Below are 10963 nucleotides of genomic sequence, written 5' to 3' on the forward strand. Positions count from 1 at the left end.
TTCTGTTGAGAATCCTCTATTCAGTCCTAGGCTCAGTTTTCAAATGGTTCATTTATCAATTTTGAAGGCCTTTTTTAGTTCTTTGAACATTCTGGATAATAAGTCTCTGTCAGATGTATAATTATCAAGATTATCTCCCTTTCTGTGGGCTTTCTTTGACTCAATTGTTTGTTTGTTTTTGTTTTTTTCTTTTTTCTATTTGGCTCTGCAGTAGCTTCTAAGTTCATGAGGTCCCACTTGACAACAGTTGGCCTTAATGCTTGAGCAATTGGAATCCTAGCCAGGAATCTCTTTCCTATACCAATATCATATAGGGTAATGTCCATATGTACTTCTAGCGATTTCAGTGCTTGAGGTTTCAGATATAGGTCTTTAATTCATTTTTGTTAATTTATTGATAGATATGGGCCTATTTTCATTTGTTTGCCTGTGGACATCTAGTTTCCTTCAACAATTTGTTGAAGATGCTTTCTTTTCCTCACATTATGTTTCTGGTTTCTTTGGCGGATACAAAGAAGCTGAAGCTACATTCATTCACATGTGAATCTTTGATTTTGGTCCATTTAACTCCATGTCTGTTTTTGCCAATACTATGATTTTTTTATTACTATAAATATGTAATATATCTTAAAATCTATAATGCTGAGCCTTCCAGCCTTGTCCTTTTTGTTCAGAATTGGTTTAGTTGTTTGCATATGAAATTTAAGTTTATTTTTCGATTTGCTCAATATGGATTGGGGTTTTGAGTGTGATTGTATTGAATTTGTAAATAGCTTTTGTTAGAAATGTCATTTTTACACTATTAATTCTACCAATCTGTAAGCGTTGGATGTCTTTCCACTTACTAGTGCCTTTATTTGTTTAAGTGATTTAAAGTTCACTGTAGAGATCCATCTTTTCCCTTGTAATATTTGTTCCTAGGTATTTTATTTACTTTGATGCTATCATTGAATGGTACTGTGTCCATGATCTCCTTCTAAGTGTGTTTTTGTTGGTGTATACATAAAGAATTTAGTTTGTGTAAGTTGATTCTGTGTTTTGCCACATAGTTCATTTTTAAATTGTGTCTTCTAGCAATTTTTTGGATTTATAGTATATAGTATCATGTCATCTGAAAATAGGGATATTTGTGCTTCTTTATTTGTATCCCTTTAATTTCCTGCATTAGTTCAATTGCTCCAGCTACTACCTTAAGTATAATATTGAAAATAAGTGTGAACAAAGGACAACCTTTTCTCATTCCTGACTTGAAGGACTGAGTCAAGATTTTTTCCATTTACGGTGATGTTGTCTATGGGTATCTGACATATAACTTTTAATATGTTGAGGTATGTGTTTCTAACCCTACATTCTTTAGGAGTTTGTTCATAAAGATATGTTGGATTTTGTCAATGGCTTTTTTGTGTCTATTGAGCTAATCATGCTAGTTTTGTCTTTTTAAAAGTCTATTTATGTAGTTTGTTGCATTTACTCACTGGTGTTCCTGTATTTTTGGGATAGAGTCATCTCAGTTATGATGAATAATCTTTTTTAATGAATGTCTATATTCTGTTTGCAAGTCTTATATTGATTTTTTAATGTTTATGTTCATTATAGATACTGACTTATATTTTCTTATATTTGATGTGAATTTTTATCTGATTTGGGTCTTAGACTGGATACTGGTTTCATAGAAGTTTGGGAGTATTCATTCTGTTTCTATTTTTCGATTACTTAATGTGCTGGCTGTACAACCTTTTAAAATAGCTAATATTCTGTGAATATATCTGGTCCTGGACCTTTTTATTTTAACATAAATTTTTTATTACCGTTTCATTTTACTTTTTATTATGAGTCTGTCTAGGTAGTTGACTTTTTGAGTTAATTTTTATAGTTTGTCTGAATTTAGAAAAAAAATCCATTTCTTTTAGGTTTCCCAGCTTAATGTAATGCAGGTTTAAAAAGTATTTCCCTTCAAATATTTTATTTTATTTTGTTCAACTACACATTTTTCTCTGCTCCACTCTCTGCCTCTCCCTTCCCTTTTAAACTTTTCCAATGTTCCCCGTGCTCCCAATTTACTCAGGAGATCTTGTCTTTTTCTACTTCCCCTGTAGATTAGATCCATGTATGTCTTTTTTAAGATCCTCATTGTGGTCTAGGTTTTCTGGGATTGTGATTTGTAGGCTGATTTTCTTTGCTTTATGTTTAAAAATCACTTATGAGTGAGTACATATGATATATTTCTTTCTGGGTCTGGGTTACTTTTCTCAAAATGATGTTTTCTAGCTCCATTAATTTGCCTGCAGATTTCAAGTTGTCATTATTTTTTCTGCTGTGTAGAACTCCATTGTGTAAATGTACCACATTTTCCTTATTCCTCAGTCAAGGAACATTTAGGTTGTTTCCAGATTCTGGCTATGACAGACAATGCTGCTATGAACATAGTTGAGCACATGTCCTTGTGACATGATTGAGCATCTTTGGATATACACCCAAAAGAATGGTATATAAGTTGTTTCCTAATTTTCTGAGAAATTGCCATACTGATATCCAAAGGCATTGTACAGGCTTGCATCACAACCAGCAATGCAGGAGTGTTCCCTTTATCCCACATCCTCTCCAGCATAGGTTGTCATCAATGTTTTTGATCTTGGCCATTCTTATAAGTGTACAAGGAATTTCACTATTGTTTTGATTTGCATTTCTCTGTTGACTAAGGATGTTGAGCATATTCTTAAGTGTTTTTAACCATTTTTGATTCCTCTGTTGAGAGTTCTCTCTTTAAATCTGTACTCCATTTTTAATTGGATTATTTGTTCTGTTGATGTCCAATTTTTTGAGTTCTTTGTATATTTTGGAGATCAGACCTTTATCTGATGTGGAGTTGAAAATCTTTTCCAATTCTATGGGCTATTGTTTTGTCTCATTGACCATGTCCTTTGCTTTACAGAATCTTTTCAGTTTCAGGAAGTCCAATTTATTGTTTCTCTCAGTGTCTGTGCTACTGGGGTTATATTTAGGAAGTGGTCTCCTGTGCCAATGCTTTCAAATGTAAGCACTTTCTCTTCTATGAGGTTCATTTTGGCTGTCTTTATGTTGAAGTCTTTGTCCCATTTGGAGTAGATTTTTGTGCATGGGCATAGATACGGATCTATTTTCCTTCTTCCACATGTTGATATCCAGTTATGCCAGCGCCATTTTTTAAATATGCATTCTTTTTTCCATTTGATAATTTTTGCTTCTTTGTCAAAAATAATGTCTGTGAATTAATACCCATTAATATCCCCTTCAATATTCTGAATTGATTTGTTATCTGTTTTAATGTTTCCTTATTTACTCCTGATGCTATTAATTTATTTCCTCTCTTCCCTTCAGTTAGTTTTGCCTAGGATCTCCCAGATTTGCGATCATCTCAAAGAAACAGCACTGAGATTTTATGATTCTTTGTATTGTTTTCTTTGTTTATATTTCATTGGTTTATGCTCTGAATTTTGTTTTATTACTTGCCATCAATTGGTTTTGTTTGGATTTGTCCCTGTTTTTCCAGTTTTCTAAGTTGCATCATTAATCCATTTATTTGTTCTCTTTCTGATTTTTCTAATGCAGGCATTTTGGGCTCTAAATCTTCTTAAAACTCCTTTAAGTATATCTCAGAAGTTTTTTTGTGTTTTGTTTACATTTTTCATTTTATTGAAAATAGATTCTTTTCTCATGCATTAGATACCAATTAAAGTTTCCCCTCCCTCTACTCCTCATAGATTCATCCACATACCCTCCCCTCTGAATGCACTCTCTTTCTCTTTATTATTAGAAAAGAACAGGCTTCTAAGGGACAATGACCAAACATGGCAAAATAAAATACAGTAAAATGAAACCAAAACTATAATATTAAAGTTATACAAGGACCCCAATGGGATGAAAAGAGTCCCAAGAGCAGGAACAAGAATCAGAGACCTCGTCATTCTCACAGTCAGGGGTTCCACAAAAATGTTAAGCTAAAAGCTATAATATGTAGCCAGAGGATTTAGTCAAGCCACACGTAGGCCCTGTGCTTGCTATTTCAGTATCTGTCAACTCAACTTTTCTTAGTTGAGTTATCTGATCTTGGTCACTTGGTGTCCTCTGTGCCCCCTGGCTCTTACATTTTTCCACCTCCTCTTCTTTGGTTTTCTCTGAGGTCTTAGGCAAAGAATTTTATGAAGTCTCTCTTTCCATGTGATGTCAGGCCCTGGATCTCTGCATCTGTTTCCATCTGTTGCTGGCAAAGCTTCTCTGATGATGACTGAATTAGGTACTGATCTATGAATATAGCAGAATATCAGTAGTAATTATTTTATTGATAGTTTTCTTAGATCAATAGTGTTTGGGAGGTTGTGTGGGAACCTAACACTGTAGAAACTTTCTGGGATGTATGAAGGTTTTCTTAATGGGGACTCCTAGTAATGGGGGATATGGAAACTCATCCAGTCATCTCTTGTTGCCAGAGGCTTTCAGTGATGGGACTGGGTTGTATTCAATTGAATTGTTGGCCCAGGTGTCTAATGGAAATCCCCAAATAACCCAGGCTGTTTTGAAGATGAAGTTTCGCTCTCCAAAAACTGACAGAAAGGCCCCATTGGTGAGTACAGCACCTACACTACTCACTGAACATTGAGAAGTTGAGCTAGTGCCTACATAGAGCCTTCACACCTATGTTGTAGTTGTTTTGGTGCCATCGTTGCCCTAGCATATTTTGCAGGCTACTGAAAAGAAAATGTGGACATTATCCCCATCACAAAACCTTTGACCTACATTCCTTCCTGCCTGCAAAATATGCTAGGGCAATGTTGGCATAGAACTCATGGAAATAGTTTACTAATATCTGATTTAACTTAAGACCCACTCCATGAGATGGAACCCATATTTGACCCTCTAGGATAACCAAGAACCAGAAACTAGATAGGCCAGAAACCTAGGGTAAAACCAAATACTACTGTTCTAACAACAACAACAGCAGAAGCAACAACAACAACAACACAGTAGTACCTTTTATAATGAAATTATGTATACCAGACTTTGTTACATATATGTTTAGGATACGAATATCTCCTTGGTTAACTTTTCCCTTGAATATAGTGAAGTGTCCCCATTTTATTTCTCCTGAACTTTTTTAAAAGTCTATTTTGTCAGATAGAGATGTCTTCTTACTTTCCTGGTCTCATTTGATTGAGTACTTTTGTTCATCTTTTTACTATAAGGCAGTGCCTTTCTTTTAAAAAAAATGTATTTCTAATAGGCAGCAGACAGATAAATTTTGGTTTTTGATCCATTTGGTCAGTCTGTATCATTTGATTGAGGGAATTGAGTCATTGATACTTAAAGGTATTATAGTGTTAATTGTTGTCATCATATTGTTGACTTCTTTCTGTTTTGTGCTCTCAGTTGTATTTTGTATTTTAATAATTATAGCTTCATATTTCTTTCCACAGTCTCTCTGCTATACTAGTTCCTCTCCTCAGCCTGAATTAATGATTCAATAATTTCATTAGGTCTAGTGCATTGTATATAAATTATTTATTTGGTCTGTTATGTTGTGTAAATTTTCTCTTTCTTTTTCATATATTTTAGATCGTTTTGGTATGTATATTATTTTAGGTTTGCTTTCATAGTATTTTAGGGCTTTAACTACATTGATCCAGGCTCTTCCAATTTGCAACTTTTCATTAACAAATCTGTTTTTTATTTTGATAGTTTCCCTTTATATATTTCTTGGTGTTTTTTTTTTTTTTTTTTTTTTTTTTTTTTTTTTTTTTTTTTTTTTTTGTCTTACAGCATTCAATGACCAATTGTTACATATACTTAATGTTTTAACTATGATATGATGTGGAGATTTTATTTTTTGGTCTTGTCTGTTTTTTTTTTCTAAGTGCATATTGTATTTGTATGAGTGTGTTTTTCCTTAGTTTGGAAGTTTTCTTTTATGATCTTTTTGATGATTATTATATGCCATTTTCGGGTTTCTTCACCCTCACCTATGCTTATGATTCAAAGATAGTTTTTTCATTACATATTTCATTTTCTATTTGCTTCTTTCATGTGTTTTTTTTTTAAAGTTATGTTCCTTGCTTATTTGGTCTAGATTCTTTGTTTTATTTGAAGACCTGATATCATGTCTTCTATTTGACACATTTTATTTGTAAGGCTTTTCTTTGAGTCTTCTAGATGGACTACTAGGTTTTTCAATTCCACTTTCATTTCAGCTTGAATCGTCTTCATTGTTTCTATCTCCTGGTTGAATTATATTCTTAAGTCTTGATAACAGAATTCTTCATCCTTTCCACCAGCCTTGTGTTTGTGTTTTCTTAGGTATCACTCTGGTGTTTAGTTTTTTTTCAGCACTCTCTTTTTGATTTCATTGAGCTGCTTCCTTAAATTCTCTTTAAAGTCCTTGAATTCTTTGTGGAAGTTTGTGATTGTTCTTTTGTTGGGCAAGGCCACTTGTTTGTTTCCCAGCTGCCAAGACTTCTGAAATGATCACTCAAAAACTCTATTGATTAAAAACATTGCTTAGCCAATGGCTTAAGTGTATTGTTAGCTACCTCTTATATCTTTGGTTAACCCTTTTTTGTTATTTTATATTTTACCATGAGGCTCATGGCCTACCGACAAGGTTCTGGCTGGCGACTTGCATCTTTCTTTTCTGGCGGTTCCATGGTGTCTCTTTCATATTGAAGATAGATACCTGAGGGAACCTTGTCAGTAAGCCACAGCCATGTAGTGATATACAGATTAATAGAAATGGGTTAAATTCAAATGTGAGAGCTAGCCAATAAAAAGCTAGAACTAATAGGCCAAGCTGTGATTTAATTAATACAGTTACTGTGTGATTATTTTGGAGTTGAGCAGCTGGTAATAAGCAAGCAGCCTCCTACAACATTCTTTTAAATTCCTTTTCCTTTCATTTATCTAGATAATTCTCATTGGTAAGTATTTCTGCCAGACTGTTAGGTTTTAAAGAACAGATTGCTTGATCTTTCATACTGTTGTTATTCCTAATATGAGATCTGGGTACATGGACTGATTTGTTAGTTCTGGCTTTGTTATATATAAAGCAAATCTAGTGGAGATAGGTTGGATCTAGAGGTTGAAAATGCCTTTGGTAGAATGAAATCAAGTGGATGGTAGTGACTGAGTATGTTTCCTGTTCCAATGTCGAGTGCGGGAGTAGATAGATCTGGTTGGAAAGGTTGGATATGATATGGGAGGGTCCTGTGGTTTCATGGATAGATTTGATATATTGTGGCTCAAGCCTAGAATTCCTTTTCAATGAGTGCTAGGAAGTTCTTACTGGGATGGTGAAATTGTTGTGAGACCCAGACTGAATCTGTTGAGTTAACTAAAATGTATGGAGGATGTTAGTGGTACTCACCAGTCTTGATGTTGGAGATGGGACAGCAAAGTCTGGGTATGGGATACCATAGTGGATATGATACAAAGAGAAATATGGATCAATGCCTAAAGGCCACGTCCTGACAGAAGCATAGATGTTGACATTAGCATTTGAGGAGGTTATCAGACTAGGCCAGGGCACTATCTGGGGGACCTAGGCTAAATCTTTCAGGCTGAGGAAATACAATATGAGAAACTCGGTCATGGGGGTACTCACTAGGACAGATAAACCCTGGAGGAGAACCTTAAATGGCTTTTTACAATTCAAAGTTTATAGTTTTTCATGAAAGGAAGTCTAAGAAGGAACTCACTGAGGAGGAACCTGTAGGCAGGAACTGAAGTAGAAGCCATGAAATGTTGCTTACTGAGTTGCTACTCTGGCTTTCTCAGCTTGATTTTTCAAACAGGTTAGCACTCCAGTGAACTGGGATCCTGTATATCAATCCAATGATGAGATTGCCTCACATACTTACCTACAGGCTTAATTCATGGAAGCATTTTCTCAAATGAAAATCCCTATTTCTAGATGAGATGAATTTATCTTATGTTATTCTTAGTTACTGTTCTATTCCTTCAAAGAGACACCATGTCTAAGGCAACTTATAGAAAAGAAACATTGGGGCTTGTTTTTGTTTCAGAGGGTTGGTCCTTGATCAACATGGCCAGCCTGGTGTCATACACACATGGCACTGGAACAGTAGCTGAGAGGAGAGCTCAGATACTGACTGGAAAGTAGGAGAGAGAGAGAGAGAGAGAGAGAGAGAGAGAGAGAGAGAGAGAGACTGGGCCTGGTGTGGGCTTTTGAAATCTGAAAAGCTACTTCCAGTGGTAGACCTTCTCCAATAAGACCACACCTCTTAATCCTTCCTAAACAGTTTACCAACTGGGGACCAAATATTAAAATATATGAGCCTATGAGGGCCATTCTAATTCAAACTGCTTCATGGCTTGTTTACTACTACTACTACTACTACTACTACTACTACTACTACTAACCAGAATACCCTATAATCACAACAATAGCCAGATTAACAAGATATCCCTAATGATGTCACTACTGTGGATAACCAACAGCTAGTTCACCTTTTTGAGGCCTGCATAGTAAAAGAGAATTCATGTTGGGTTCTATAAACCTAGTCAGATACTTGTGACTGGAGAAGTCATATACCTTAGAGAATAATTTACTAGTGTCATTTTTTCTAAACCAGTATAATTTTTAACTATATTTTAAATATGTATCCTTACACCCACAGGCAAATATAACTTTCACCTTCATCAAACAATCTTTATTTCCGCAGTAGATGGAGGCTACAATGGAGAAGCACAGTTTTCAAAGTGCAAATAAAAAGTGACCATGAGTTTCTCTAGTTAACTTGGTAAATCAACAATGCAACCCTTATTGCAAAGGTTAAGGGAAAAGTGTGGAGAAGAAAGAAGGAATATTTTCGTGCCTGAGGACAAGGAAGCCTGCATCAAAATAGTATCTTTTAGATATGACATGAATACTCCATCCACGAAATCTCAGTAGTATAGTTGCTCAACTAAGACCAGTTCTAAACACATGTACATAAAATCAACAATTAGTGAACGCAGCAAAACTTGTGACTCTATTTTAGTTTTATCCTTAAAGACTCACTCCGGGTATGTCCAGATGAAGCCCTTGGGACTTTATTTTTATGTCTTCTGAAGTTGAAATTATTTGCCAAAATTTTCAGCCACAATTCAAACATGGAATGAGGAAAAGTTTCCAAGACCCGTGATCCTTAATGAAGATGCAGGACATAAAAAGTTCAAAGGTAGATACCTCCATTAAGAGCATATTGCTGTGACTGAAAAGCTTCTAAGCATCTTTCTTCCGCTTCTCACTCATCACAGGGATGTTTGTAATGTTAATTATAGAACAGCAGTTGGAATACTCTTTGCCACCACTTGGTGTTTGAGATGGGGACAGCAGGAACCTAGCTAATCTCATTTAGCAAGGACATGGGTCCAGTGGCTTTCAAGAGCAATTCTTTCACTGAAAACTGCAAATAGTGTTCTTCACAGCCACAGTGGGATTTTTCTCACGGATACTTCCACCCTTTATTGAGCTTTCACTTTTGTTTTCTTACTTGTATTCACATCTGTACTCTTTAAACAGCAGTCATTCCTTTGGGTTAAAAAGTACAGTCTACATATGTGACAAATATCACCAGCTATAAAATACCTGCCAGTCTAGGGTCGCAGGGGAGCACAGGCCAGTGTAGAAAGATGAGTTGTCCTTTTCTTCCTCTGTTGTGCTTGGGTCTGTACTCAGAATGCTGTGCTAAGTAGCACCACTAGGGGGGTTGTAATATAATATTCACAATCATTACTTTGAAAAAATTGCATTTTAATTATTGTAATAATTTGAAGTGAGCATGTAATATGGGTTTCACGATGATGTTTTCATAAATACATGACTTTTACTATTATAGGTTCTTTATAAACTATGCCATAACCTTATCTTCTTTTGTTTTGTCCTTTGTTACTTCTCTTTGCTAGTCATATTTTTGAGGAGACTCATATCAAAGTTCACATTTAGTTTTATTTTATGACATGGTATCATTGATTTTCCTAGACTGCACTTCACTCCCTCCGCAGCCCAAGAAGATTTTGTACTTGTGATCATCTTATTTCAAGCTCTTAAGTATATGATATTGCAGCTCTTCATGACTAGATATGGTTCACTGTATGCAAGCTAGAAGTAAGCCATATGATGTATGGGTGAGTCTATTAGCAGAAAAAAAGGGTAACTCGGAATCAGGTAAATTCACTGGTTAGAGAAAACCATTTAATATACATCCTATTATATAAAGAGCTCCAGATAACTCACAGTTGTGTCTCCCTTAACCAGCATTAATCTTAGAATAAGAATTTCCTTCACTTCTTCCTCTAGGGCCACAGGAATTAGTATGCTGTCTTATTTGTTTGAGATAACAACTTCACAGTAGGAAAAGAGACAGATCGAGAGAAACGCGGGGTGGCCACCGACATGTTACAGGGCGCGGACGGCCAGACTGGCTAGTCGGGCTCCAGATCCATAAAGCCCCCAGGAGGAGAATGGAGCAATCTTTTTGGAAGTCCACAAGAAAGTGTTCCTTCAAGCAAACCTAATAGGATTGCATTTAATATTTCTGGACCAACTGAAGAACCTAAAAACATAACGAAGCAGACAATTACTGCAGGGGGCAAAGGAAGTGGTATCTTTGATGCATCGACTCCTGTGCAGACTCGACAGCGACTGAACCCACCTGGTGGGAAGACTAGTGACATATTTGGGTCCCCAGTCACTGCCACTACACCCCTGGAACACCCAAACAAGCCCAAGGATCATGTTTTGCTATGTGAAGGTGAAGACTCTAAATTTGACCTGAGAGATACAACAAACTCACCCAGAGGAGAGCAGAGCAAGAAGGGAAGCTCAAAAGAAGCAGATGATGCCAAGATACCAGAGCCTACACCTACAGTTGACAGTCATGAGCCCAGACTGGGACCACGGCCTTGGTCCCATAACAAGGTCCTGAACCCAGCA

At 36.0% G+C, this 10963-nt stretch overlaps 1 pseudogene; it reads left to right on the top strand.

Moving 5' to 3' along the window:
• Positions 1 to 10423: 10423 nt before the first annotated feature.
• The window catches only part of LOC126494966 (jupiter microtubule associated homolog 2-like), a 2161-nt pseudogene continuing 1621 nt past the window's right edge, over positions 10424 to 10963 (top strand).

The sequence above is a fragment of the Alexandromys fortis genome, unplaced genomic scaffold, assembly GCF_014885135.2.
Source record: "Alexandromys fortis isolate MF-2015 unplaced genomic scaffold, M_Fortis_MF-2015_v1.1 scaffold_428, whole genome shotgun sequence".
NCBI classification, from domain to species: Eukaryota; Metazoa; Chordata; class Mammalia; order Rodentia; family Cricetidae; genus Alexandromys; species Alexandromys fortis.